This window comes from Triticum dicoccoides, chromosome 7A, assembly GCF_002162155.2.
Source record: "Triticum dicoccoides isolate Atlit2015 ecotype Zavitan chromosome 7A, WEW_v2.0, whole genome shotgun sequence".
NCBI lineage: Eukaryota > Viridiplantae > Streptophyta > Magnoliopsida > Poales > Poaceae > Triticum > Triticum dicoccoides.
The window spans coordinates 437,505,851-437,514,201 of record NC_041392.1 but is presented as its reverse complement, the minus strand read 5'-3'; positions in this window follow the sequence as shown (position 1 = coordinate 437,514,201).

The following is an 8,351-nucleotide window of genomic DNA, read 5'->3' as shown; positions in this document are numbered from 1 at the left end:
TCTAAGTGAAGCATGAGAGATCAATAGTTTCTATAAAACAAATCCACCACCGTGCTCTAAAAGATATAAGTGAAGTACTAGAGCAAAATTATATAACTCAAAAGATATAAGCGAAGCACATAGAGTATTCTAACAAATTCCAAATCATGTATGGCTCTCTCAAAAGGTGTGTACAGCAAGGATTATTGTGGTGAACTAACAAGCAAAGACTCAAATAATACAAGACGCTCCAAGCAAAACACATATCATATGGCGAATAAAAATATAGCTCCAAGTAAAGTTACCGATACAAGTAGACGAAAGAGGGGATGCCTTCCGGGGCATCCCCAAGATTTGGCTTTTAGGTGTCCTTATATTATCTTGGGGGTGGCATGGGAATCCCCAAGCTTAGGCTCTTGCCACTCCTTGTTCCATAATCCTTCAAATCTTTACCCAAAACTTGAAAACTTCACAACACAAAACTTAAAGTAGAAAATCTTGTGAGTTCCGTTAGCGAAGGAAAGTAAAAGAACACTTCAAGGTACTGTAATGAACTCATTATTTATTTATATTGGTGTTATACCTACTGTATTCCAACTTATCTATGGTTTAGAAACTATTTTACTAGCCATAGATTCATCAAAATAAGCAAACAACACACGAAAAACAGAATCTGTCAAAAACAGAAGATTCTGTGTAATCTGTAGCTAGCGCAAGATCTGGAACCCCAAAAATTCAAAAGTAAATTTCTGGACGTGAGGAATTTATATATTAATCATCTGCAAAAAGAATTAACTAAATAGAACTTTTCAAATAAAAATGGCAGTAGTTCTCGTGAGCACTAAAGTTTCTGTCTTTTACAGCAAGTTCAACAAGACTTTCCCAAAGTCTTCCCAATGGTTCTACTTGGCACAAACACTAATTAAACACAAAGAACACAACCAAAACAGAGGCTAGATAAATTATTTATTACTAAACAGGAGCAAAAAGCAAGGAATAAAAATAAAATTGGGTTGCCTCCCAACAAGCGCTATCGTTTAACGCCCCTAGCTAGGCATAACAAGCAAGAATAGATCTAGGTATTGCCATCTTTGGTAGGCAATCCATAAGTGGCTCTCATAATAGATTCATAAGGTAATTTGATTTTATTTCTAGGAAAGTGTTCCATGCCTTTCCTTAATGAAAATTGGAATCTAATATTTCCTTCCTTCATATCAATAATTGCACCAATCGTTCTAAGGAAAGGTCTACCAAGAATAATAGGACATGAAGGATTGCAATCTATGTCAAGAACAATAAAATCTACGGGCACATAATTCCTATTTGCAACAATAAGAACATCATTAATTCTTCCCATAGGTTTCTTAATAGTGGAATCCGCAAGGTGCAAGTTTAGAGAGCAATCATCAAAATCACGGAAACCAAACAAATCACACAAAGTCTTTGGAATCGTGGAAACACTAGCACCCAAATCACATAAAGCATAGCATTCATGATCTTTAATTTTAATTTTAATAGTTGGTTCCCACTCATCATAAAGTTTTCTAGGGATAGAAACTTCCAATTCAAGTTTTTCTTCATAAGATTACATAAAGGCATCACGATATGTTTAGTAAACACTTTATTTTGACTATAAGCATGAGGAGAATTTAGCACGGATTGCAACAAGGAAATACAATCAATCAAAGAGTAATTTTCATAGTTAAATTCCTTGAAATCCATAATAGTGGGTTTAGCAACATCAAGGGTTTTAATTTCTTCAATCCCACTTTTATCAAATTTACCATCAAGATCAACAAATTCCGAATTCTTGGAACGTCTTCTAGGTAGAGGTGGATCATATTCAATCCCATCATTATCAAGATTCATATTGCAAAACAAAGATTTAATAGGGGACACATCAATAACTTTTAGATCTTCATCATTATTTTCATAAGAACTAAAAGAACACGCTCTTATAAAGGCATCTTTCTTAGCACACATCCTAGCGGTTCTTTCTTTGCACTCATCAATGGAAATTCTCATGGCTTTGAGAGACTCATTGATATCATGCTTATGAGGAATAGATCTAAGTTCCAAAGAATCAACATCAAGAGCAATTCTATCAACGTTCCTAGCCAAGTCATCAATCTTAAGCAATTTTTCTTCAATCATGGCATTAAAATTCTTTTGTGAAGTAATAAATTCTTTAATATTAGATTCAAAATCAGAGGGCATCTTATTATAATTTTCATAAGAATTGTTGTAGGAATTACCATAATTATTAGAGGTATTACTAGGATACGACCTAGGATTGAAATTTCCTCTATACGCGTTGTTACCAAAATTGTTCCTACCAACAAAATTCACATCCATAGATTCATTATTATTCTCAATCAAAGTAGACAAGGGCATATCATTAGGATCAGAAGAAACACTCTTAGTAGCAAATAATTTCATAAGTTCATCCATCTTTCCACTCAAAACATTAATTCCTTCTATCGCATGCACCTTTTTATTAGTAGATCTTTTAGTATGCCATTGAGAATAATTAACCATAATATTTCTAGGAGTTTAGTAGCTTATCCTAAAGTGATTTCCATAAAAGTGCCTCCAGCGGCCGAATCTAAAAGATTTCTAGAAGCAAAATTCAATCTGGCATAAAAAATTTGTATAATCATCCACAAACTTAAACCATGAGTAGGGCAATTATGTATCATTAATTTCATTCTCTCCCAAGCTTGTGCAACATGTTCATGATCAAGTTGCTTAAAATTCATAATATCGTTTCTAAGAGAGATGATCTTAGCGGGAGGAAAATACTTAGAGATAAAAGCATCTTTGCACTTATTCCATGAATCAATACTATTTTTAGGCAAAGACGAAAACCAAGATTTAGCACGATCTCTAAGCGAAAAAGTAAATAGCTTCAATTTAACAATATCATTATCCACATCTTTCTTCTTTTGCATGTCACACAAATCAACGAAGCTATTTAGATGGGTAGCGACATCTTCACTAGGAAGGCCAGAAAACGGATCTTTCATGACAAGATTCAGCAAAGCAGTATTAATTTCACAAGATTCAACATCGGTAAGAGGAGCAATCGGAGTGCTAATAAAATCATTATTGTTGGTATTGGTGAAGTCACACAATTTAGTATTATCTTGAGCCATCGTGACAAGCAAGCAAACTAACACACAAGCAAACAAAAGGCAAGCCGAAAAAGAGGCAAATAGGGAAAGAGAGGGAGGATAGAGAGAGAGAGAGGGCGAATAAACGTCAAGGGTGAAGTGGGGGAGAGGAAAACGAGAGGCAAATGGCAAATAATGTAACGCGGGAGATAAGGGTATGTGATGGGTACTTGGTATGTTGACTTTTGCGTAGACCTCCCCGGCAACGGCGCCAGAAATCCTTCTTGCTACCTCTTGAGCACTGTGTTGGTTTTCCCCAAAGAGGAAGGGATGATGCAACAAAGTAGCGTAAGTATTTCCCTCAGTTTTTGAGAACCAAGGTATCAATCTAGTAGGAGGCTACACGCGAGTCCCTCATACCTACACAAAATAAATAAATCCTCGCAACCAACGCAAATAGGGGTTGTCAATCCCTATAAGGCCACTTACGAGAGTGAGATCTGATAGATATAATAACATACTATTTTTGGTATTTTTATGATAAAGATGCAAAGTAAAATAAAGGCAAAGTAAATAGCAAAGGAAATAACTAAGTAGTAGGAGATCAATATGATAAAGATAGACCCACGGGTTGATGAGAGGAATGGAAGTGATTGACACGGGAGCTCCTCTCAGTGTTCCCGTCGGTGGAGCTACTCTCGGACGAATTTTCAACGAAGCATCCATGGCTGAATGGTTAAAGCGCCCAACTCATAATTGGTAAATTTGCGGGTTCAATTCCTGCTGGATGCACACGAACGGGGGGCCATAGGTTTCACTAGTGGCTTCTCTAGAGAGCATAAGTATTCTACGGTGGGTGAACAAATTACTGTTGAGCAACTGACAGAATTGAGCATAGTTATGAGAATATCTAGGTATGATCATGTATATAGGCATCACGTCCGAGACAAGTAGACCGACTCCTGCCTGCATCTACTACTATTACTCCACTCATCGACCGCTATCCAGCATGCATCTAGAGTATTAAGTTAAAAATAGAGTAACGCCTTAAGCAAGATGACATGATGTAGAGGGATAGACTCATGCAATATTAAGAAAACCCCATCTTGTTATCCTCGATGGCAACAATACAATATGTGCCTTGCTGCCCCTACTGTCACTGGGAAAGGACACCGCAAGATTGAATCCAAAGCTAAGCACTTCTCCCATTGCAAGAAAGATCAATCTAGTAGGCCAAACCAAACTGATAATTCGAAAAGACTTGCAAAGATAACCAATCATACATAAAAGAATTCAGAGAAGATTCAAATATTATTCATATATAGACTTGATCATAAACCCACAATTCATCGGTCTCAACAAACACACCGCAAAAAGACGATTACATCGAATAGTTCTCCACAAGAGAGGGGGAGAACATTGTATTGAGATCCAAAAAGAGAGAAGAAGCTATCTAGCTACTAACTATGGACCCGTAGGTCTGAGGTAAACTACTCACACTTCATCGGAGAGGCTATGGTATTGATGTAGAAGCCCTTTGTGATCGATGCCCCCTCCGGCGGAGCTCCGGAACAGGCCCCAAGATGGGATCTCATGGATACAGAAAGTTAAGGTGGTGGAATTAGGGTTTTGGCTCCGTATCTGATCGTTTGGGGGTACGTAGGTATATATAGGAGGAAGGAGTACGTCAGTGGAGCAACAGGGGGCCCACAAGGGTGGAGGGCGCGCCTGGGGGGGGGGGGGTAGGCGCGCCCCCTACCTCGTGGCCTCCTCTTTCGTGTCTTGACGTAGGGTCCAAGTCTCCCGGGTCTTGTTTGTTGAGAAAATCACGTTCCTGAAGGTTTCATTCCGTTTGGACTCCGTTTGATATTCCTTTTCTTCGAAACCCTAAAACAGGCAAAAACAACAGTTCTGGGCTGGGCCTCCGGTTAATAGGTTAGTCCCAAAAATAATATAAAAGTGGATAATGAAGCCCAATAATGTCCAAAACAGTAGATAATATAGCATGGAACAATAAAAAATTATAGATACGTTGGAGACGTATCACATCTCACGTGATGATCAGACATGGTTTAGTTGATATGGGTCACGTGATCACTTAGCTGATTAGAGGGATGTCTATCTAAGTGGGAGTTCTTAAGTAATTTGATGAATTGAACTTTAATTTATCATGAACTTCGTACCTGGTAGTATTTTGCATGTCTATGTTGTTGTAGATAGATGGCCCGTGCTGTTGTTGCATTGAGTTTTAATGCATTCCTAGAGAAAGCTAAGTTGGAAGATGATGGTAGCAACTACACGGACTGGGTCCGTAACTTGAGGATTATCCTCATTGCTGCACAGAAGAATTACATCCTGGAAGCACGGCTAGGAGACAAACTCGCTGCACGAGCAACGCCAGATGTTGTGAACACTTGGCAGAGCAAAGTTGATGACTACTCGATAGTTCAGTGTGCCATGCTTTACGGCTTAGAACTGGGACTTCAATGACATTTTAAACGTCATGGAGCATATGAGATGTTCCAGGAGTTGAAGTTAATATTTCAAGCAAATGCCCGGATTGAGAGATATGAAGTCTCCAATAAGTTCTACAGCTGCAAAATGGAGGAGAATAGTTCTGTCAGTGAACATATACTCAGAATGTCTGGGTACCACAACCACTTGACTCAGCTGGGAGTTAATCTTCCTGATGATAGCGTCATTGACAGAGTTCTTCAATCACTGCTGAAAGGATCGATATGGTTGACTAGAGGGGGGGGGTGAATAGGCAACTAACAATTTTTAGCTTTTCTTTACCAAATTAAACTTTGCATCAAAGTAGGTTGTCTAGATGTGCAACTAGGTGAGCAACCTATATGATGCAACAACAACGAGCACATAAGCAAGCAAGAGAAGTAACACTAATAAGCTTGCACAAGTAAAGGTAAGAGATAACCAAGAGTGGACCCGGTGAAGACGAGGATGTGTTACTGAAGTTCCTTCCTTTTGAGGGGAAGTACGTCTCTGTTAGAGCGGTGTGGAGGCACAATGCTCCCCAAGAAGCCAATAGGGCCACCGTATTCTCCTCACACCATCACACAATGCGAGATGCCGTGATTCCACTATTGGTGCCCTTGGATGCGGCGACCGGACCTTTACAAACAAGGTTGGGGCTATCTCCACAACTTAATCGGAGGCTCCCAACAACATCACAAAGCTTCACCACAATGGACTATGGCTCCGTGGTGACCTCAAACGTCTAGGGTGCTCAAACACCCAAGAGTAACAAGATCCGCTAGGGATTGGTGGGGGAATCAAATTTCTCTTGGTGGAAGTGTAGATCGGGGCCTTCTCAACCAATCCCGAGCAAATCAACAAGTTTGATTGGCTAGGGAGAGAGATCGGGCGAAAATGGAGTTTAGAGCATTAATGGAGCTTGGAGGTGGAAGAGGTAGTCAACTAGAGGAAGAAGACACCCCTTATATAGTGGAAGAACAAATCCAACCATTATCCACCAACTCAGCCTACGCAACGCGGTACTACCATACCAGAGGCGCGGTACTACCGCAGGGGCACGCGGTACTACCGCAGGGCCCCGCGGTACTACCGCCCACGCAGCAGAGACTAGAACAACCCAAAATGCACTAAGGCAGAGGGCGGCAGTACTGCTGGCGTGGTACTACCGCGCTCCCTTGCGGTACTACGCAAGGCAGGGGCTGTCCAGAGATGGGAAGGCATGGATATAATAAATTACATCCGTGGCTACTTTCGGAGAGTTGAAGTCGATGCAAAAACCCGACGTGGTAGTACCATAAGCCAGCAGCAGTACTACCGCGCTAGGTGCGGATGAATTTTTTTTCATCCGCCCCTTACTACCGCATACTTGCGGAACTAAGCCAGATACCACAGTACTACCGTGCCCAGTGTGCGGTACTACCGTGATGGGTGCCACCCACTAGGGAGAGGGTGACAACATCTGGACTCCGGCCACTGTACTACCACTTGCCAAGAAGCGGTACTACCGTGGGCGCTTGCGGTACTACCACACCGGCAGATAGTACTACCGCAAGGGCCTGCGGTACTACCACTCTAAGGAGCAGTACTACCGCACGCCCTAGTTCAGCAAGCATGGGCAATATTCGCATAGACAAGGAAAACATAGGATGCTCCAAAGGCTAGAAGAAAAGGAGGTACGAAGGAAGATGTGTACATGATGAATCCACCCAACCTTTCTGACGCGGACCCCCTCTTAATAGTATGGCTTCCCTACGACTCAATACCACCGAAAAGAAACGTAGAGAAACGCCGTCTTCCATAGCCTTCGAGCGGAACCAAATCATCTTGTGCCTAATCAATATATATCTGAAATATTCGATGCACATGATTAGTCCGCAAAAGTATTGTCATCAATCACCAAAACCAACTAAGGGATAAAAATGCCCTTACAATCTCCCCCTTTTTGGTGGATTGATGACAACACTGGATTTGCACAAGGGTATAATGCAAAGAGCAAGGGCAAACCCCAAGTCTCTAAAATATAGACAGGCTCCCCCTAGATGTGTGCTATCTCGATGAGTGCTTTGGACTGCACGACACACATACTAGGATTAACACTCCCCCTATATTTTATAGACATGACATATCTTGCAATAAGGCTAAAACTAAGCAAGAAAGTAAAGAGCATAAAGAAATAAGAACAAGATAGAATAAGCTCAGTACGGTATGATAGAGTGCATAGGTCTTACACCATATGATAGAAGGTCTCACAAGCACAAACCAAAGCAAACCAAAGCAAACGACACAACTCGCAAATCCTACATTCTCTCCCTCATGGCATAGAGACGCCAAAAAGGCAGAGAGGACACCTACAACAATAGTGGTGGCTCAAGCTGAGTGGTCACTTGCACGCTCCTGTCAGACTCGGCAGCTGGGACGGACTCTTCCTCAGACTCCGTCCAGTGATAACCCTGCTTGGCGATCCATTCTGCCTCTGGGGTGACGTCCTCCTCTGACCCACTGGAGATGTTCTCGCCAAAGGTCCTGAAAATCCGCTTATCGTGGCGGCGAGTCTCCTTGGAAGCCACATGGGTCTTGTACTGCCCCTTTGCCTGCATACAGAACAACATCTTCATCTTGTTCTTCAGTCGCTTAGCCCAAGATGGCTCAGAAGTGGGAGGTGTGTAACCCTCAGAGCTGTCCTTGTCTACTGCCTCCTCCTCATCCTCATCTGCACCCACGTCCATGGCAGCCGCAACATCAGCACAGGAGGAAGTGTTGGCC